The sequence below is a fragment of the Capra hircus genome, chromosome 17 (genome assembly GCF_001704415.2).
Source record: "Capra hircus breed San Clemente chromosome 17, ASM170441v1, whole genome shotgun sequence".
Classification (NCBI taxonomy): domain Eukaryota; kingdom Metazoa; phylum Chordata; class Mammalia; order Artiodactyla; family Bovidae; genus Capra; species Capra hircus.
In genome coordinates, this window is record NC_030824.1 from 69,888,661 (window position 1) to 69,912,173 (window position 23,513).

A 23,513-nucleotide genomic window follows, 5' to 3' on the forward strand; every position below is an offset into this window, starting at 1 on the left:
ATGGTTGTCTGAGGAGATCTTAAAAATAGCTGAGAAGAGAAGGTAATTGAAAGGCAAAGAAGAAATGGAAAGATATGCCCATCTGAATGCCGAGTTCCAAAGAATAGCAAGGAGAGATAAGAAAACCTTCCTCAGTGATCAATGCAAAGAAATAAAGGAAAACAATAGAATGGGAAAGACTATAGATCTCTTCAAGAAACTTAGAGAGAAAGATGGGCACTATAAAGGACAGAAACAGTATGGGCCTAACAGAAGCAGAAGGTATTAAGAAGAGGTGGCATGAATACACAGAAGAATTATACAAAAAAGATCTTAATAACTCAGACAACCACGATCACTCACCTAGAGCCGGACATCCTGGAGTGTGAAGTCAACTGGGCCTTAGCAAGCATCACTATGAACAAAGCTAATGGAGTTGATGGAATTCCAGCTGAGTTATTTCAAGTCCTGAAAGATGGTTCTCTGAATATGCTGCACTCAATATGTCAGCAAACTGACAGCTCAGCATTTTCCACAGGAGTGGAAAAGGTCAGTTTTCATTCCAATGCCAAAGAAAGGCAATCCCAAAGAATTTTCAAACTATGACACAATTTAAGAAGTAGATGTTTTTATTTTTTCAATTTTACTGAAGAGGAAATTAAGACACATAAAGTTAAATGATTGATTCTAGAAGGGTTTTCCTGGTCTCTCAGCTGGTAAAAATCCACCTGCCATGCAGAGACCTGGGTTCAATCTCTGGGTTGGGAAGATTCCCCTGGAGAAGGGAAAGTCTACCCACTCCAATATTCTGACCTGGAGAATTCCAAGAACTGTATAGTCAGTGGGGTTGAAAAGAATCAGACACGACTGGGCGACTTTCACTTTCACTTTATATGGCTAGAAAATGGCTATGTAACTAGCCACTTTGGATTTGAATCCAAATAATCTGGATTTGAATCCAGATACTCTGGCTCTAGAGACTATCTGCTTAGCCACTGTATTTCTTAAATTAGATTGCTAATTTTATTCTTAATGCTAATTCTGGGTGTTTGCATGTTTGTCTTTTGTGATTATTAATAGGAACTTCACCTATTCAGTTAAAATTCCTTAGGAGAGTCTTTGGCTTAGAAAAAAATCACACATTAATGAAATGAAGACACCAAGAATAGGGAGAAGTGTCTTCTTATATCAGACTGTCTGGGCAAAGCTTAAATTCAGTCAGCCTAATTGTAAACTGTTATCACTCTGTTATGAAAAAAAAAAAAAAAAAACCTTGTAATTGGATATAGGAAGGTCCTATGTGAAAGCTTGTTCTTAGGGCAGGTTTTACCACTGGTCTCAGAAGCCCAATTAAAATTGATCAAAACTGTGTAAAAAAGAAGATATAGCTTTTATTTTATTTTATTTTTTTTTAATTTTAAAATCTTTAATTCTTACATGCGTTCCCAAACATGAACCCCCCTCCCACCTCCCTCCCCACAACATCTCTCTGGGTCATCCCCATGCACCTGCCCCAAGCAAGCTGCACCCTACGTCAGACATGGACTGGCGATTCAATTCTTACATGACAGTATATATGTTAGAATTCCCAAGATATAGCTTTTAAAAAAAGATTGAAGGGAAATACATTAATGCAGTGGCCTTTGGATGATAATACAATGCTTTTCGTTGTTTGTTTTCTGTTTATTTAAAAAAATTTTTTTCTAAAATTTTCTAAATAAAAAATATTATTCTAAAAAGAATGTTTATTTTTAAGTTTGAGAAGAAATAGTAAAAGCAGAAAACTTAGATAAACAAAAAGAATTAAAACCATACTGCTATATGTTAAATTTTTGCCATTTTCTTCTGAATAAATACACACATATGTCATACTTTACAATATATTTATTTGTGTTAACATATTATAATTTTTAACCTTTCCTCTATTGTTTGATATTTAGATGGGCTCTATTTTATATTTTATTTAACTAATATAGCCCCAAACTTATACATTTGTTTTTTTTACAATCTGTCTTATTAAAACCTCAGAATAAATTCCAAAAATTTAAATACTGGGTTAGTGAATATATACTCTTTTGGTGAATAATGACTGATTGTCCTCCAGAAAGGTGGCTTCAGACAATTCTTTTACCCAGTGGTATGTTAGAATACATACCTGTTTCCTTACAGACACGCGATATTCCTTGGCATCTTTCTCAGCAAGATAAGCCAGACAAAATCAATAGATATTGTTTATTTCTTTGATAACTGCTGAGATTCATTTGCACTTGTCATTTGTGTTTCTTCTTATATGAATTGCCTGTCTTTGTCCTTTGCCCATTTTATTCACTGAATTGCTATTTTTTTTAAATTTCATTTTGTTTTGATTTTTATTTACTGATTTATAAGAGTTATCTTTATTTCATATCTTGCCAAAGCTTTTATTGGTTGGTAAATTAATGTATGAAAATTCCAATTCACATGTATTTTGTACATTGCATTTTAAAGAAAAGAAAAAATGCATAACTGAAAGACTCCTGGGGTATACTAGATGCCGTGGAGAAATGAGGGCATGAAGAGACTCTCCCAGCTTAGCACCAAAGTTACAGGAAGAGTCCTAGTCTCATGACAGACTCTCAGGAATAAAAGTCTAGAATTTATTCTGGGTGAGAACTATTCCCTCAGCCACAGGGAAATTTCTCGCCACCAGTTTCATCATGAAATGAAACTAGATCAAGCTTCCTAGCATATGCTTTCCAGCTCCTCTCTGCTGGTCAGGGTTATTCACCTCCCAGACCTCAGCTCAAGCACCACTTCCTTAAGGAAGTTTTTTCTGACCTTGCCCCCTAGGTCAAACTTCCCTTTTTATGTTCACAAGACAGTATACTATTTTACGGCTTTTCACATGGTTGTAATTTTATCTGATTTTAGTTACCTGATTATTTGATTCATGTCTCTGTCACCAGCATGCATACTCCCTGAGGGAAGAAACTGTCTAATTTTGCAAACTTTCATTTCTGTCCACTTACTTAGCTTGCCACACAGGAGATGCATGACTAAGATTTGTTGGGTAAATTGACTGCATAAAAATATGCATTGTAAAGTATAATTCACATCCCTAGAGAGTGAATACTTTGACATTTTCATGAAGTATTGACTGTAAGAGACACTTCAGATATTATTAAATAGAAAAATATAAACTAGGGAGATCAAATTTACCAGCAAAATGTACATTCTGATGCCCTAACTAAGCAAAACAATTTTTTTCTCTATATAGTTCTTATGTAAACAAGGTTATTTAACATAGAATGCATGTGTGTGTGCTCAATTGCTGTCATGTTGGACTGTTTGCCACCCCATGGGCCATAGCTTCTCTGTCCATAGGATTTCCCAGGTAAGAATACAGGAGTGGGTTAAGTAGGATGACTTTCCATTAAATTCACTGTAACTTTTGTAAAAGGCCATAGATTAGACACACAGAGCTGTAAGGTTTAAGGAAAAAAAAAATCTGTATCTATGCAGTCCAATATGATAATCACCAGCTACATATGACTATTGAACAGTATAAAGACAGCTAGTCAAAGTTGAGGCTCTATGTGCAAACTATCCACAGGATTTCAGAGACTTGGTATGAATAAAACAGTGAAAAAATTTAAATAATTTTATACATTGAAATTGTATTTTAGATATATTAGCTTATGTAAAACATATTATTAAAATTGATTTCTTTTTAATTAATTAGGTCTACTTTTATTTGGTCTAGTAAGAGATTCACAGTTAAGCATGTGACACAATGTATTTCCATTGGATGGTGCTATTCTTTACTATAAATCACAGATACAAAACAACTTGAGCTAACTAAAGTAAGCTTTACACTTATTTTCTACTTATTTGGGCTTCCTTTGTGGCTCAGCTGGTAAAGAATCCACCTGCAATGCAGGATACCTGGGTTAACTACATATAATAATGGAGAAATCAGAATTCTACAAAAAGATGTTTGAGTAATAGAATCTGTTTTAAAAATTGAAGACTAAAATTTGCTCAATGAAAATCTTCAAATTTCCACCCAATATTTTGTTGTCTCTTATTTTACCCACAATTTTTAATAAATACAAAGGGCTTGTATTCCCTTTCTGAGGTCAAAGAAATAATCTAGTGTTGAGAAAGGTAACCAATAGCAAGCACATTTTTTTTGTAACAATTCAAACTCTTACTCCTTCACATTTTGTTAGGCTGCAATCTGTTAACAATGACTGTAATATATATATATATATATATATATATGTATAAAAAATACTATGAAAAGCAGATAGATCTCAAACCTACATTGTGGGGGAGCCACATAGTGTGCTTTGTGCAGGAACAAGTGTTATACCCTCTATTATCTCTGAGGACTTTCTAATATAGCTCAGTATAGTTGTTATTGATGCTAGGAAAAGTTCAATGGGCATGCTGCATTTAAGAAAATACAGGATGAGTTCTATCCAAAATCATGAAAATAAAATGTTAAATTTTGGTGATTTTCTCTACTAAGAACAGCTATTCTCTCAGACAAAAGGAAAAATAACAAATGGAGAAAAGTAGCAGAGATGAGAAGAAAAGGGGTTGTATTCTGGTTAGTCCAAGTTTTATTATAAAGGAAATTTCTTTTAAAATTTGCCATCTTTTATTACATAACATAAGAAACTTTAGGACAAATACGTGTTGGGTAAACAGAATGTTGTGAAACACCACCATAATGTTGATATCAGTTACTGTAACCAAACTATTAGGAAAATGTTCTGCCTTTCCTCCTGTGCCAAATGCCATCTTCTGTGTACTTTTATGACAAGACTTTAATGGCACCTTTGGATTATTATACGCTTTGGCCTAAGCTGGTGAATGACTGTTAGGTCCGTTCACTGACTTCAAATCACATGTTATCAGTGAAACCTTCACTGCTGAGTTTCCTTTCATTGTATCTCCAGGCTGACCATTTCCTGTCAATGTCCCTTAGAACAGAGAATATACTGAAAACTGAGGTCAGCCACTGTGCTGCTAACTCTACACTTCTGGCTTAGGAAGATAAAGCAGTTTTTATTTTGTTTTGTTTCAAAATATTATTTCTTTCTTTTTTAAAAAAATAGATTTTTTTGTGATTTGTTTCTTGTTAAAAAACAACAAGGTATGTTTTCAAAAGTATATGGAAATGTTCAAAGATTCACTCACTGCAAAATGAATTAATTCTTTTTGTGCACATTATGCTTCATTCAGGGATTTGTATGCTGTGTCCAGCTCACAGCCTTTGAGACTGTACAGTAGCAACAATTAATATCTGAATATACACTTGTAATATGGGAACTCATGAAAACCTAGCAAAAACTCTATAATGATAAACTCATGGAAATCAGCTTTTTCTTAAAGCTCAGTATATATTGTTAGAACTGCAATGAATATCTTTCAGATACCCATCTAAAACTTTGTGTTCCAATCTTGTGCTCTTTAAGAATAAATTTCACAGGCTACTTTTCTTATTTCTTCATCATTTTATCTTTGCAAATATAATCAAATCATTATTTTGACCATGTTGAGGGAAAATGAGCACATCAAAATATAAAAGGTAAGTAACCCCCCAAATATAAATATCAGAATAAGAGGATTTTATTGTGCCAGGTGACCAGAGGACAATTAGTACAGCTGCTTGGAAGTGTGACAATGACCCTCGCCCTTTGGATTTTTCACATTATTATTAGACTGGCTAATGACCAAGGTGTGAGGGCTTAGAATTCTGAGCCCTTAGTAATGAGCAACATGTAACATATTTTGACTGAAATGACAGAGGGAGGTGGAAGCCACTCCTGTGTAGGTAGAAATAAGATGGGGTAGGTAGTTAACTGCATATTCCTGAAAAGGCTAATTATTGTGCTATTCTCACTGTTGCTATTTGAGTTTCTTGTCAGCCCCAGACCATGTCTCTCCAGCACAGAGCTATCCCCATAAACAGTAAAATCAACTGATAGTTGTATAAAGGGAAAAGAAATCGCTTGCATCAAGAGGTTAAAATATTTAATAATTTTGTGCAGTCACAGGACGAAAGATATCCTTAGTCAATATCTTCAATGTAATTGTTTGGCAAAAATCAGGGCTGGGTTCTCACATGGACAGGATAATGTAATTTTGACAGATATAAGGGAGGGCTGTCCTCTGGAGAGAAGGCCTTGACAGGAAAGGTAAGTCTCACCCAAGGGAACAGTGTACTTACAATAAAGGAAGAGAGAAGAGGATAACAGTCAGTGAAGACCTGAAGAAAAGATGTCTTGTGGTTTGTTTTAGTTTTGATTAAACCTTTGAGCAGGAGTGAGATAGGGAGGAAAATATATCAGTGAGTAGTTATCTTCAAATTGTTTTTTTGATATTAGTATTTTTTCATTTTGTTTGTTCACTATTTTTTTGTTGTTTGATGTTTTAAACTAAGCCATGACTCAGCTTCCTCACTGGTTGAATGCCAGTTGAAACACTTTTAGCTTCTTAATGGAAAGTTCTGATTTTCTTTCAAATATTCACAGTAGTGTGATTTCTCTTTCTTTTTTGCAAGTCCCAGGGACAGATTGCAATGGAAGATGCCACTTGTCTGACATAAGACACCACCTGGTTGGCGCTGTGCTGGGAAACAGTGGCTGTCCCCAAGGAAGCATTAACTGTTACATCATTGGAGATTCCAGCACTTGATGGTGCTTTGTTTTGTTGTTGATTATGTACTGTCTTATATTTTTATATTTGATGTATATGTCTCTACAAACTGTTAACCCCTAGAGGACAAAGACAGTGCTTTTATAACTTCCAAATAACAAGAAACACAGGAGAATTAAACAAATATTTGATAAATTAAATTCAACACTGGACAGGAGTTATAACAGGTTGAGCAAAACGTGTTACAAGGACAGAGGGTTTTTATTTTTTCATTCGAATTTAAAGTATAAAATGATCAAAACCATAGGCTATGATTTTCACAAAGGATAATATTAGTTGACCAGAAAATAGAAGCTAATCTTCTAAACAAAACACAGGGAGGTGTCTAGTCCTTCCATCCTTTGGTGAGACAATTGAGAATTGTGAATGGGTTTGTGGAATGGTCACATATATCATGGGTCTAAAGATTTAAAAGCATAACTAGGTCTATCTGAATTTCTCTGACTGCCAGTATTTTTGACCACAGGCCAATGAGATAGAGGAAGCCCTCTGAGAGGATACACCTTCAGGGGACCTCCACAGCACATCTTCAGAGCAGTTTTTCCACTCCATTCCTCGTGCCCTTCACTGCAGCCTCAACCTCAGCTAACAAGACAATTCATGATTTTTTAAAAGAAATTTATTCATCTACTGAATATTTGCAAAGCACTTAACTATATGTCAGGAACTGTGTTAAGCACTGGAGATATAATGGTGAACAACATGGTCATAGCCTTGGAGTCTGGAGCACTGGACTCACACAAGGCTCACAAGTTTCATCCACACATGATCCCTTCTGTTCTCTTTACATACATGCTGAATTCAAAGTTAGGTGTCTTGCTTAGGCATTCTTGGATCTCCTGCTTGGCACATGGCATGTTCATGAATGAATATTTACAGAATGACTGGATGAATGAATGGTCATCATATGTTCTTCTTTTCCTTGAGGGGGCTTACTATTTTTCAGGATGTATCCATTGCTCCTCTAATTCACGTTCATGTCCTGTATTTTAAGACCACTTGCTGGAAAACCATAGTTTCCTATGCCATAAGGTTACTTTGACTACTCATAATCTTCTTTACCATTGTTTGGTACTGCAAGTTCCCAGCATTCTGATTCAAGATAGCTTTATTAAAATCAGAAAAAATACACAGAAGGAACAGCTTCCCTGCATTTCTTAAGATATATATTTTTTTATCTCTCTCTCTCTGCCCACTATTTGTAACTATAGTTACTTTTATCACTCCTCCATGGTACATAATAAAGTTGTTAAGAGAGTAGATCCTAAGAGTTATCATCACAGGGGGAAATAAGTAGATCCTAAGAGTTTTTCTTTTTCTTGTATCTGTATAAGATGATATAAGTTAACTAAACCTATTGTGGTAATCATTGAACAATATATGTAAATTAATCCATCATGCTATACACCTTTAACTTATACAGGGATTTATGCCAATTATTTCTCAATAAAACTGAAATTAAAGTTCCTTTTAACCTATAAGTTTACAACTTAGGTCTCCTATCACAATTATTTTCCATTAATAGAAAGATAACAGTTAGATGAATATGCCTTTAAAATTTTACAATCTTTCTTTTCTGAAGGCCATCAAGCCAGTATGGGATACTTTTTCTTCATTTTTAGAAGCAATTAGAACCAATTAATTGATCTGGAGAGTTTTCAATTTTAAAAGTTTTGATTCTATTATTATCCCCTCTAAGATTCCAAAGACTATGCTATGAAATGCCTGAAATATTTTTCTTTTAAACATGCTTTTCACGCTAATCTACAAATCTGACTTCCTGAAATAGTTTGTGAATACACTTCTTTTTGCTTCCAGTTAATAACAAAACAAGATAAAATAATTTATCTTGGAGTAACTTTGAGAACTTTCACAAAATTACAACATAGGTTGCAACTTGACTTCGGTCCCATCTTTCTGCCTAATCCATCTGTTTGGTCCCAGCCCTCTAGGCCCATCTGGAGCCCTAACATCTTATTTTGAGCTATTATTAAGTAGCTGGAAAAAGTGTTGGCTGGTAACTTAAATTCTATGGTGCCCAATAATATATTTTATCACAAGATTTTATAAACATAATATCCTTGAATGTGGGGCAGAATTATTGCTGGTGATAATGCTTCTTGGGGCAATATTTTAAAGTCACTTATGGTGGCCGCATGTTCCAGTCAGACACGTGAACAGACAGTTTAAGGACTGTACTGTTAGGATTGGATAGATTTTGTAACAAAAGAAGGCACAAAGCAGGTAAAATCAGATAAATTTCTTTGTTATTTCCCCAAAAGATTTTTTTTTTTTTTTTTACAAAAACGTCCCCTGCAAATTGCCCATATATATGCCTCAAGATCTTTAGAGGGTTTGTTGTTGTTGTTCAGTTGCTCAGTCCTGTCTGACTCTTTGTGAGCCCATGGACTGCAGCACTCCAGGCTTCCCTGACCTTCACCATCTCCTGGAGATTGCTCAAACTCATGTCCATCGAGTCAGTTGACATCATCCAACCTTCACATCCTCTGTCATTCCCTTCTCCTCCTGCCTTCAATCTTTCCCAGCATCAAGGTCTTTTCTAATGAGTTCTTTGAATCAGTTGGTTAAAGTATCTGAGCTTCAGCATCAGTCCTTCTAATGAACATTCAGGACTGATTTCTTTAGGGTTGACTGGTTTGATCTACTTGCAGTCCAAGGGACTCTCAAGAGTCTTCTCTACTGACACAGCTCAAAAGTATCTATTCTTTGGCATTCAGATTTCTTTATGGTCCAAATCTCATACTCATACATGACTACTGGAAAAACCATAGCTTTGACTATATAGACCTTTGTTGGCAAGGTAATGTCTCTACTTTTTAATATGCTGTCTAGGTTTGTCATAGCTTTTCTTTCAAGGAGAAAATGTGTTTTAATTTCATGGTTGCAGTCACCATCTGCAGTGCTTTTGGAGCCCAAGAAAATAAAGTCTGTCACTGTTTTCATTGTTTCCCCATCTATTTGCCATCAAGCGATGGGACTGGATGCCATGATTTTCATTTTTTGAATGTTGAGTTTTAAGCCCACTTTTTCACTCTCCTCTTTCACATTCATCAAGTGGCTCTTTAATTCCTCTTTGCTTTCTGTCATTAGGGTGGTATTATCTGCATATCTGAGGTTATTGACATTTATCCCAGAAATCTTGATTCCAGGTTGTGCTTCATCCAGCCTGGCATTTTGCATGATGTACTCTGCATATAAGTTAAATAAAAGCAGAGTAACAATATACAGCCTTGATGTACTCCTTTCCCAATTTGGAATCAGTCCATTGTTTTCTGTCTGGTTTTAGCTGTTGCCTCTTGACCTTTCATACAGATTTCTCAGGAGGCAGGTTAGGTGGTATTTCCATCTCCTTAAGAATTTTCTACAGTTTATTGTGATCCACACAGTCAAAGGCTTTAGTGTAATCAATGAAGCAGAAGTAGATGTTTTTCTGGAATTCTCTTGCTTTTTTGGTGATCCAATGGATGTTGGCAATGTAATCTGTCATTCCTCTGACTTTTCTAAATCCAGTTTGAACATCTTAGTTCATGTACTGTTGAAGCTTAGTTTGGAGAATTTTGAGCATTACTTTGCTAGCATTTGAAAAGGGTGGTTGTGTACATAAATAGTATAGGTTATAAAACCACCCTTCAGAGGGTGGCTATGTATATAAATAGAGTAGGTGGGTTATAAAAGAAGCTAAAATAAGAAAGGGTTTGCTGATATGTGTCCAACAACAGTGAGAACAACTACCAGACTGTAGAAGTTCAATCAGTATTCTGATGGAGAGATTTCATGGGGCAAGGTACCTAAACATTTTATAAGTCTACAGTTTACTGACTCACCAGCTGTAGAATGATGTCTTGGACCAAATGATCTAGACTTTGCATTTCAAGTCTTCAACTTTTCTAGTTGAAAATTGAAGAGTGCCTTTGTAATTTTTAAATATTTTTATCATATTATAAGGGGAAGTTTCCTAAAATATTTTATACATATATTTTACTAATACAGTTACTCTTAATTTGTGTGCTTGCACATTTGCAACTTTCATGTGTACTCATTATGATTACTGCCTTTTTAATCGTAAAAGTTTTAAAACACTTCATATATATATAAAATATATATATTATATATATATAATATATATATTATATATAGACTTCAGAGATCACAGCCTTGTCTTGCTGAAGGGGCTTGCATAACTCAATAAAGCAACGAGCCGTGCCATGCAGGGCCACCCAAGATAGATGCGTCATAGTGAAGAGTTCTGAAAAAATGTAATCCACAGGAGGAGTAAATGGCAACTCATTTCAGAATACTTGCTTGGAGAACCTCACTGACTGTATCAAAAGACAAAAATACATGACACCAGAAGATGAGCCCCTCCAGGTCAGAAAATGTCCAATATGCTCCTGGGGAAGAGCAGAGGGATGCAACTATATAACTCCAGTGAGAATGAAGCAGTTAGGCCAAAGCTGAAATGACGCTCATCTGTGGATGTGTCTGGTGGTGAAAGTAAAGTCTGATGCTGTCAAAACAATATTGCCTTAGGGACCTGGAACATTAGGTCTATGAATCAGGGTAAATTGGACATGGTCAAGGAGGAGATGGCAAGATTAACATTGGTGTCTTAGGAATCAGTGAAGTAAAAATTACCAGAAATTTGTGACCATTATATTTACTAGTATGGGCAAGAATCCCTTAGAATAAATGAAGTAGTCCTCATAGTCAACAAAACAGTTCAAAATGCAGTGTTTAGGTGTAATCTCAAAATAACAGAGTAATCTAGGTTTGTTTCCAAGGCACACTGTTCAATATCAGTTCAGTTCAGTTCAGTCACTCAGTAGTGTTCAACTCTTTGCGACCCCATGAGTCACAGCACGCAAGGCCTCCCTGTCCATCAGCAACTCCCGGAGTTCACTCAAACTCGCGTCCATCGAGTCAGTGATGCCATCCAGCCATCTCATCCTCTGTCGTCCCCTTCTCCTCCTGCCCCCAATCCCTCCCAGCATAAGAGTCTCTTCCAATGAGTCAACACTTCACATGAGGTGGCCAAAGTACTGGAGTTTCAGCTATAGCATCAGTCCTTCCAATGAACACCCAGGACTGATCTCCTTTAGAATGGACTGGTTTCATCTCCTTGCAGTCCAAGGGACGCTCAAGAGTCTTCTGCAACACCACAGTTCAAAAGCATCAATCCTTCAGTGCTCAGCCTTCTTCACAGTCCAACTCTCACATCCATACATGACCAATGGAAAAACCATAGCCTTGACTAGACGGACCTTTGTTGGCAAAGTAATGTCTCTGCTTTTGAATTTGCTATCTAGGTTGGTCATAACTTTTCTTCCAAGAAGTAAGCGTCTTTTAATTTCATGGCTGCAGTCACCATCTGCAGTGATTTTGGAGCCCAAAAAAATAAAGTCTGATGCTGTTTCCACTATTTCCCCATCTATTTACCATGAAGTGATGGGAACAGATGCCATGATCTTTGTTTTCTGAATGTTGAGCTTTAAGCCAACTCTTTCACTCTCCACTTTCACTTTCAATCAAGAGTCTTTTTAGTTCCTCTTCAGTTTCTGCCATTAGGGTGGTGTCATCAGCATATCAGAGGTTATTGATATTTCTCCTGGCAATCTTGCTTCCAACTTGTGCTTCTTGCAGCCCAGCGTTTCTCATGATGTACTCTGCATAGAAGTTAAATAAGCAGGGTGACATTATACAGCCTTGACATACTCCTTTTCCTATTTGGAACCAGTCTGTTGTTCCATGTCCAGTTCTAACTGTTGCCTCCTGACCTGCATATAGGTTTCTCAAGAGGCAGGTCAGGTGGTCTGTTATGCCCATCTCTTTCAGAATTTTCCACAGTTTATTGTGATCCACACAGTCAAAGGCTTTGGCATAGTCAAGAAAGCAGAAATAGATGTTTTTCTGGAACTCTCTTGCTTTTTCCATGATCCAGTGGATGTTGGCAATTTGATCTCTGGTTCCTCTGCTTTTTCTAAAACCAGCTTGATCATCTGGAAGTTCACGGTTCATGTATTGCTGAAGTCTGGCTTGGAATATTTTGAGCAATACTTTACTAGCATGTGAGATGAGTGCAATTGTGCAGTAGTTTCAGCATTCTTTTGCATTGCCTTTCTTTGGGATTGAAATGAAAACTGACCTTTTCCAGTCCCATGGCCACTGCTGAGTTTTCCACATTTGCTGGCATATTGAGTGCAGCACTTTCACAGCATCATCTTTCAGGATATGAAATAGCTCAACTGGAATGCCATCACCTCCACTAGCTTTGTTCATAGTGATGCTTTCTAAGGCCCATTTGACTTCACATTCCAGGATGTCTGGATCTAGGTGAGTGATCACATCATCATGATTATCTGGGTCGTGAAGATATTTTTTGTACAGTTCTTCTGTGTATTCTTGCCACCTCTTCTTATTATCTTCTGCTTCTGTTAGTTTCATACCATTTCTGTCTTTTATTGTGCCCATCTTTGCATAAAATATTCCCCTGGTATCTGTCATTTTCTTGAAGAGATCTCTAGTCTTTCCCATTCTGTTGTTTTCCTCTATTTCTTTGCATTGATCACTGAGGAAAGCTTTCTTATCTCTCCTTACTATTCTTTGGAACTCTGCATTCAGATGTTTATATCTTTCCTTTTCTCCTTTGCTTTTTGCTTCTCTTCTTTTCACAGCTATTTGTAAGGCCTCCCCAGACAGCTATTTTGCTTTTTCGCATTTCTTTTCCATGGGTATGGTCTTTTTTTTTTTTTTTCTTTTTTTTTCACTTTGCACTTTTTTAAAAAAATTATTTTACTTTACAATACTGTATTGATTTTGTCATACATCAACATGAATCCACCATGTGTGAACACATGTTCCCAATCCTGAACCGCCCTCCCACCTCCCACCCCATACCATCTCTCTGGGTCATGCCAATACACCAGCCCCAAGGATTCTGTATCCTGCATCGAACCTAGACTGGCGGTTCGTTTCTTATATGATATTATATATGTTTCAATGCCATTCTCCCAAATCATCCCACCCTCTCCCTCTCCCACAGAGTCCTAAGACTGTTCTATATATATGTGTCACTTTTGCTGTCTCGCATACAGGGTTTATATGTGTCACTTTTGCTGTCTCGCATACAGGGTTATCATTACCATCTTTCTAAATTCCATATATATGTGTTAGTATGCTGTATTGATGTTTTTCTTTCTGGCTTACTTCACTCTGTATATGTTACAGTTTCATCCACCCCATTAGAACTGATTCAAATGTGTTCTATTTAATGGCTGAGTAATACTTCATTGTGTATATGTACCACAGCTTTCTTATCCATTCATCTGCTGATGGACATCTAGGTTGCTTCCATGTCCTGGCTATTATAAACAGTGCTGCAATGAACATTGGGGTACACGTGTCTCTTTCAATTCTGGTTTCCTCAGTGTGTATGCCCAGCAGTGGGATTGCTGGGTCATAAGGCAGTTCTATTTCCAGTTTTTTAAGGAATCTCCACACCGTTCTCCATAGTGGCTGTACTAGTTTGCATTCCCACCAATAGTGTAACAGGGTTCCCTTTTCTCCACACCCTCTCCAGCATTTATTGCTTGGATCACAGCCATTCTAACTGGTGTGAAATGGTTCCTCATTGTGGCTTTGATTTGTATGTCGCTGATAATGACTGATGATAAACATCTTTCCATGTGTTTGTTAGCCATCTGTATGTCTTCTTTGGAGAAATGTCTATTTAGTTTTTTGGCCCACTTTTTGATTGGGTTGTTTAATTTTCTGGAATTGAGCTGCAGGAGTTGCTTGTATATTCTTGAGATTAATTATTTGTCAGTTGCTTCATTTGCTATTATTTTCTCCCATTTTGAAGGCTGTCTTTTCACCTTGCTTATAGTTTCTTTTGTTGTGCAGAAGCTTTTAATTTTAATTAGATTTCATTTGGTTTTTTGTTTGTTTGTTTGTTTGTTTGCTGTTATTTCCAATATTCTGGGAGGTGGGTCATAGAGAATCCTGCTGTGATTTATGTCAGAGAGTGTTTTGCCTATGTTCTCCTCTAGGAGTTTTATAGTTTCTGGTCTTACATTTAGATCTTTAATCCATTTTGAGTTATTTTTGTGTATGGTGTTAGTGTTCTAGTTTCCTTCTTTTACATGTGGTTGACCAGTTTTCCCAGCACCACTTGTTAAAGAGATTGTCTTGATTCCATTGTGTATTTTTGCCTCCTTTGTCGAAGATAAGGTGTCCGTAGGTGTGTGGATTTATCTTGATCCCTGTCTTCTGTACAATGTCACGAAGTGTGCCAGCTATGAGGGAGCATGAAGAAGCATGTTGGCTGCAACGGGACTGCGCAGAGGCGAGCTGGCTGCAATGGACAGCACAGAAGCGTGGCAGAGAGGAACTACCCCTTACCCTAAGTCAGGGGCGGTGGCCAAGAGGAGCTACCCCACGCCCGAGGTCAGGGGTGGCAGCCTAGAGGAACAACTCCATGTCCAAGGAGCGGCGGCTGTGCGGGCACAGGAGGGCCAAGAAGAATGACTCCACTTTCAAGGTCAGGAGGGACAGCTGTGAGGAGATAACCCTCCTCCCAGGTAAGGAGCAGCAGCTGCTCTTTGCTGGAGCAGCCGTGAAGAGATACCCCACGTCCAAGGTAAGAGAAACCCAAGTAAGACAGTAGGTGTTGCGAGAGAGCATCAGAGGGCAGACACACTGAAACCATGATCACAGAAAACTAGTCAGTCTCATCACAAGGACCACAGCCTTGTCTAACTCAATGAAACTAAGCCATGCCGTGTGGGGCCACCCATGATGGGTGGGTCATGGTGGAGAGGTCTGACAGAATGTGGTCCACTGGAGAAGGGAATGGCAAACCACTTCAGTATTCTTGCCTTGAGAACCCCATGAACGGTATGAAAGGGCAAAATGATAGGATACTGAAAGAGGAACTCCCCAGGCTGGTAGGTGCCCAATACGCTACTGGAGATCAGTGGAGAAATAACTTCAGAAAGAATGAAGGGATGGAGCCAAAGCAAAAACAATAGTCAGCTGTGGATGTGACTGGTGATAGAAGCAAGGTCTGATGCTGTAAAGAGCAATATTGCATAGGAACCTGGAATGTTCTTCTGTGTATTCTTGCCACCTCTTCTTAATATCTTCTGCTTCTGTTAGGTCCAGAAAATTTCTGTCCTTTATCGAGCCCATCTTTGCATGAAATGTTCCCTTGGTATCTCTAAGTTTCTTGAAGAGATCTCTAGTCTTTCCCATTTTGCTGTTTTCCTCTATTTCTTTGCATTGATTCCTGAAGAAGGCTTTCTTATCTCTTCTTGCTATTTTTTGGAACTCTGCATTCAGATGCTTATATTTTTCCTTTTCTCGTTTGCTTTTCACTTTTCTTTTTACAGCTATTTGAAAGGCCTCCTCAGACAGCCATTTTGTTTTTTGCATTTCTTTTCCATGGGGATGGTCTTGATCCCTTTCTCCTGTACAATGTCACGAACCTCATTCCATAGTTCATCAGGCACTCTATCAGATCTAGACCCTTAAATCTATTTCTCACTTCCACTGTATAATCAAAAAAGGTCTTCACGACCAAGATAATCATGATGATGTGACCACTAATCTAGAGCCAGACATCTTGGAATGTGAAGTCAAGTGGGCCTTGGAAAGCATCACTACGAACAAAGCTAGTGGAGGTAATGGAATTCCAGTTGAGCTCTTTCAAATCCTGAAAGATGATGCTGTGAAAGTGCTGCACTCAATATGCCAGCAAATGTGGAAAACTCAGGAGTAGCCACAGGACTGGAAAAGCTCAATTTTCATTCCAATCCCAAAGAAAGGCAATGTCAAAGAATGCTCAAACTACTGCACAATTGCACTCATCTCACATGCTAGTAAAGTAATGCTCAAAATTCTCCAAGCCAGACTTCAGCAATACGTGAACTGTGAACTCCTTGATGTTCAAGCTGGTTTTAGAATAGGAAGAGGAACCAGAGATCAAATTGCCAACATCCGCTGGATCACAGAAAAAGCAAGAGAGTTCCAGAAAAATATCTATTTCTGCTTTCTTGACTATGCCAAAGCCTTTGACTGTGTGGATCACAATAAACTGTGGAAAATTCTGAAAGAGATGGGCATAACAGACCACCTAACCTGCCTCTTGAGAAATCTGTATGCAGGCCAGGAAGCAACAGTTAGAACTGGACATGGAACAACAGACTGGTTCCAAATAGGAAAAGGAGTATGTCAAAGCTGTATATTGTCACCCTGCTTATTTAACTTCTATGCAGAGTACATCATGAGAAACACTGGGCTGGAAGAAGCACAAGCTGGAATCAAGATTGCCAGGAGAAATATCAATAACCTCAGATATGCAGATGACACCCCCCTTATGGCAGAAAGGGAAGAGGAACTAAAAAGCCTCTTGATGAAAGTGAAAGAGAAGAGTGAAAAAGTTGACTTAAAGCTCAACATCCAGAAAACAAAGATGATGGCATCTGGTCCCTTCACTTCATGGGAAATAGATTGGGAAACATTGGAAACAGTGTAGACTTTATTTTTTTGGGCTCAAAAATCACTGCAGATGGTGACTGCAGCCATGAAATTAAAAGACGCTTACTCCTTGGAAGAAAAGTTATGACCAATCTAGACAGTATATTTAAAAGCAGAGACATTACTTTGCCAACAAAGGTCCGCCTAGTTAAGGCTATGGTTTTTCCAGTGGTCATGTATGGATGTGAGAGTTGGACTGTGAAGAAAGCTGATCGCTGAAGAATTTATGTTTTGAACTGTGGTGTTGGAGAAGACTCTTGAGAGTCCCTTGGACTGCAAGGAGATCCAACCAGTCCATTCTGAAGGAGATCAACCCTGGGATTTCTTTAGAAGGAATGATTCTGAAGCTGAAGCTCCAGTACTTTCGCCACCTCATGCGAAGAGTTGACTCATTGGAAAAGACTCTGATGCTGGGAGGGATTGAGGGCAGGAGGGGAAGGGGACGACCGAGGATGAGATGGCTGGATGGCATCACGGTTTCGATGGACGTGAGTCTGGGTGAACTCAGGGAGATGATGATGGACAGGGAGGCCTGGCGTGCTGCGATTCATGGGGTCGCAAACAGTTGGACACGACTGAGCAACTGAATTGAACTGAACTGAACTGAACTGAACCTGGAATGTTAGATCCATGAATCAAGGCAAATTAGAAGTGATCAAATTGGAGATGGCAAGAGGGAATGTCGACATTCTAGGAATCGGTGAACTAAAATGGACTGGAATGGGTGAATTTATCAGCTACTGTGGGCAGGAATCCCTTAGAAGAAATGAAGTAGCCATCATGGTCAATGAAAGAGTCCAAAATGCAGTACTTGGATGCAATCTCAAAAACGACAGAATAATCTCTGTTCGTTTCCAAGACAAATCATTCAATATCACAATAATCCAAGTCTATGCTCCAACCAGTAACACTGAAGAAGCTGAAGTTGAACAGTTCTAAGAAGACCTACAAGACCTTTTAGAACTAACACCCCCCAAAATGTCCTTTTCATTATAGGGGATTGGAATGCAAATGTAGGAAGTCAAGAAACTCCTGGAGTAACAGGCAAATTTGCTCTTGGAGTACAAAACAAAGCAGATCAAAGGATAACAGAGTTTTGCCAAGAGAACATGCTGGTCATGGCAAACACTCTCTTCCAAAAACAAAAGAGAAGACTTTACACATGGACATCACCAGATGGTCAACACCAAAATCATATTGATTATATTCTTTGTAGCCAAAGATGGAGAAGCTCTATACAGTCAGCAAAAACAAGACCAGGAGCTGACTGTGCCTCAGATCATGACCTCTTTATTGCCAAATTCAGACTTCAATTGAAGAAAGTAGGGAAAACCACTAGACCATTCAGGTATGCCCTAAATCAAATCCTTTATGATTATACAGTGGTAGTGAGAAATAGATTTAAGGGAATAGATCTAATAGATAGAGTGCCTGATGAACTATGGACAGAGGTTCTAGGCCATTCAGGTATAACCTAAATAAAATCTCTTATGATTATACAGAATACATTCAAGTGGTTAGACCTGGTAGACAGAGACACTGGCAGGCAAAGATTAGTGACATTTTCAGAAGGCAGTGATCAAAACCATCCCAAAGACAAAGAAAAGAAAGAAGGCAAATTTGTTGTCTGAGGAGGCTTTACAAATAGCTGAGGAAAGAAGAGAAGTGAAAGGCATTGGAGAAAAGGAAGATATACCCACCTGAGTACAGAGTTTTAGACAATAGCAGGAAGAGATAAGAAGACTTTTTTAAATAAACAATGCAAAGAAACAGAGAAAAATAATAGCATGGGGAATATGAGAGATATCTTCAAGAAAACTGGAACTATATAAGGAATATTTCGTGTAAGGATGGACACGATACAGGAGAGAAACCTGAAAGACCTAACAGAAGAAAAGGTAGCAAGAATACACAGAAGAACTATACAAAAAAGACCTTAAGTATCCAGCTAACCACAATGATGTGATCACTCATCTAGAGCTGGACATCCCGGAGTATGAAATCAAGTAAGTTTTAGAAAACATTACTGTGAACAATACTAGTGAAGGTAATGGAATTCCACCTATTTAAAATCCTAAAAGATGATGATTTGAAAGTGATGCATTCAATATGTCAGCAAATTTTAAAAACTCAGCAAGTCTGAAAAAGATGAGTTTTCATTCCAATCCCAAAGAAGGGTAATGCCAAAGAATGATTCAACTAATGTACAATTGTGCTCACTTCACATGCTAACAAAATTATGTTTAAAAACCTTCAAGTTAGGCTTCAACAGAGTGTGAAACAAGAATCTCCAGATGTACAGTCTGGGTTTAGAAAAGGCAGAATAACTAGAGATCAAATTGCCAACATCTTCTGCTTCATTAAGTACAGAAAAACCTTTGACTGTGTGGATCACACTAAGCTATGGAAAATTCCCACACCTAGGAGTCCCAGACACTCTTATCTGTTTCCTGAGAAACCTGTATGTGTGTCAAGAAGCAACAGTTAGAACCAGACATGAAACAATAGACTGGATCAAAACCAGGAAAGTAGTACAAGGCTGTGTATTGTCACCCTGCTTATTTAACTTATATCCAGAGTACATCATATGAAACATCAGTTCTTGTGACTCATGAGCTGGAATCAAGATTACCAGAAAAAAAAAAAAATCAACATCCCCAGGTACACAGATAATACAATTCTAATGGCAGAAAGTGACAAGGAACTAAAGAGCCTCTTGATAAGGGTGAAAGAGGAGAGTGAAAAAGTTGGCTTGAAACTCAACATCAAAAAACTAAGGTCATGACATCCAGCCCCATCACTTCATAGTAAATAGAAGGGGAAAAAGTGGAAGCAATGATGGATTTTCTTATTTGGGCTACAAAATCACAAGGAAATCTATGACAAACCTAAACAAAGAAATAAATAGCAGACACATCACTTTGCCAATTAAGTATAGTCACAGCTACGGCTTTTCCGATAGTCTTGTATGGATGTGATAATTGAACCCTGAAGAAGGCTAAGCACTGAAGAATTGATGCTTTTGAGTGTTAGTGCTAGAGAAGACACTTGGGAGTCCCATGGACTGAAACGAGATCAAATCAGTTGATCCTAGAGGAAATTAACCCTCAGTATTCACTGGAAGGACTCTTGCTGAAGCTGAAACTCCAATACTTCAGGTATCTGATTTGAAGAGCTGACTCACTGGAAAAGACTCTGATGCTAAAAGATTGAAGGCAAAAAGAGCAACAACATCTATGTATACTTGTATCTATACACATAAATATATATACTAAAGAAAATATTAATAAGTATATATAATAAATACAAGTTCTATGCAAGTTTTGTTGTTGCTTAGTAGCTAAGTTGTGTCCAACTTTTTGGGACCCCAAGGACTGCAGTGCCAGGCTTCCCTGTCCTTCACTAACTTCCAGAGTTTGCTAAAACTCATATCCAAGAGTTGGTGATGCTACTGAACATCTCATCCTCTCTGGCCTCCTTCTCTTCCTGCCTTACATCTTTCCCAACATCAGGTCTTTGCCAATGAGTCAACTCTTCACATCAGGTGGTCAAAATATTGGAGCTAAACTTCAGTTCTTCTAATGAATACTCAGGGCTGATTTCCTTTAGGACAGACTGATTTTATTTCCACACAATCCAAGGGACTCTCACCAGTCTTCTCTAGCAACACAATTTGAAAACATCAGTTCTTCGGTGCTCAGCCTTCTTTATGGTCCAACTTGCCCATCCATACCTGACTACTGGAAAAAACATAGGTCTGACTGACTCTATGGACCTTTGTCAGAAAAGTGATGCTTCTGTTTCTTAATATGCTGTCTGGGTGAATGGCATCACTAACTCAATGGACATGAGTCTGAGCAAACTCCAGGAGACAGTGAAGAACAGGGAAGCCTGGCATGCTACAGTACATGGAGTCATAGTGTCAGACATGACTAAGTAACTGAACAACAAACAGCAACTGGGTTTGTCATGAGGTTTCCTTCCAAGAAGGAAATGTCTTTTAACTTCATGGCTACAATCACCATCTGCAGTAATTTTGGAGCCCAAGAAAATCTCTCACTGTTTCCACTTTTTCACCATCTATTTGCTATAAATTGATGGGACCAGATGCTATGATCTTAGTTTTTTAATGTTGAGCTTTTTAAAACTTTACTTATTTATTTTTATTGGAAGATAATTACAGTAGTACACGCATAGCTGATTCATGTTGATACATGGCAAAATCCATCATAATATTATAATGTTGAGTCTTGAGCCAGCTTTTTCATGCTCCTCTTTCATCTTCATCAAGAGGCTCTTTAATTTCTTTGCTTTCTACCATTAGAGTGATATCATCTGAGTATCTGAGGTTGTTGATGTTTCTCTCTGCAATCTTGTTTCCAGCTTGTGATTCAGCCAGTTTTTGCATGATGTACTTTGCATATAAGTTAAACAAGCAGAGTGACAATATACAGCCTTGTTATACTCCTTTTCCAATTCTGAACCAGTCAGTTGTTCCATGTCCAGTTCTGTTGCTTCTTGACCCGCATGGAGGTTTCTCAAGAGACAGGTAAGGTGATGTTATTCCCATCTCCTTAAGAACTTTTCACAGTTTGTTGTGATCCACACAGTCAAAGACTATATCATAGTCACTGAAGCAAAATAAGATATTTTTCTGGAATTCCCTTGCTTTCTCTATGATTCAGTAACTTGTTGGCAATTTGATTTCTTTCCTCTGCTTTTTATAAATCCAGCTTGTACATCTGGAAGTTCTGGGTTCATGTTCTGCTGAAGCTTGAAAGATTTTGAACATTACCTTGCTAGCATATGAAATGAGTAGAATTGTGTGGTAGTCTCAGCATTCTTTGAAATTGCCCTTCTTTGGGATTGGAAAAAAAACGGAACTTTTCCAGCCCTTTGGCCACTGCTGAGTTTTAAATTTGTTGACATATTGAGTGCACTACTTTAACAGCATCATCGTTTAGGGTTTTAAATAGCTCAGCTGGAATTCCATCACCTTCACTAGTATTTTTCATGGTAATTATTCTTAAGGGCTGCTTGACTTCACACTCCAGGATGTCTGGTTCTAGGTGAGTGACCACATCCTCGTGATTATTCGGGTCATTAAGTTCTTATGTGTATTTTTTCCTTAATATATATACATTTTATTGAAATATTGTTGACTTGTACATATACACATATATTATTTTTGACATTATTTTCCATTTTATTACAAGATATTGACTATAGTTCCCTGTGTTATATGGTAAAGCTTTGTTGCCTATTTATATTTTTAAAGTAGAAATCTAGCATTCTATTCATACTAACTCAAACAAGCAGAATCAAAATGTCATAAATTTTTTAGTTAAACAAAGATTCATAAGTTTTCTAAAATATGTTTTTTATACATTTATATATATAATATATACACATAAAAGCTTTTCTACTACACTTGGTAAAGGCTTGAGAAAGAACTTTACAAAAAGACCAGATGGAGAAATTTGAAAACATAAACTAAATGAAATGGGAGCACTGAATGTGAAATAGAAAAAAGAGAAACAAACTAGATAAAAGTAAAAAATCATCATATTGTCTAGTTGTCTTAAAACCTCTTTTAAAGCTTCTCATCAGACACAATTTTATTTTTCAAAAAATTCCAAAATAATTCTGAAATGCATCTGAAATTTAAAAGCAATTACAAGTTTTTTGTTTTTATTTTTTATTAAATGGTTGTTTTGGTGATATAGAATTCTATAATTTTTCTGTTGACCTATCTTGATATAATGGTATTAAGTGAGTAATAGTTACATAATCACAATAGTAAAAGATGTTGATCAGTTTTCACAGATAATAGCTAGACAAAAAAAAAAAAAGGATAATTACACTTGCAAGGGAACATGATTGCTATGTGTCTCAGTGTGTTCAGGTAGAGTGATATGTTAACTGGAAATGCATACATGCACATGTTTTCATCCACCCAGCCAGTCCATGTCTTTTGGTTGGTGCATTTAATCCATTTACATTTGAGGTAATTATGTGGCTCAGACCGTAAAGAATCTGCTTGCGATGCTGGAGACCTGGATTCGATCCCGGGGTTGGGAAGATCCCCTAGAGGTGGTCATGGCAACCCACTCCAGTATTCTTGCCTGGAGAATCCCCATGGACAGAGGAGCTTTGTGGGCTACAATCCACAGGTCGCAAAGAGTTGGACATGACTGAGTTACTAAGCACAGCACAGCACATGATCCTCTTAACCATTTTCTTAATTGTTTTGGGTTTATTTTCTGTAGGTC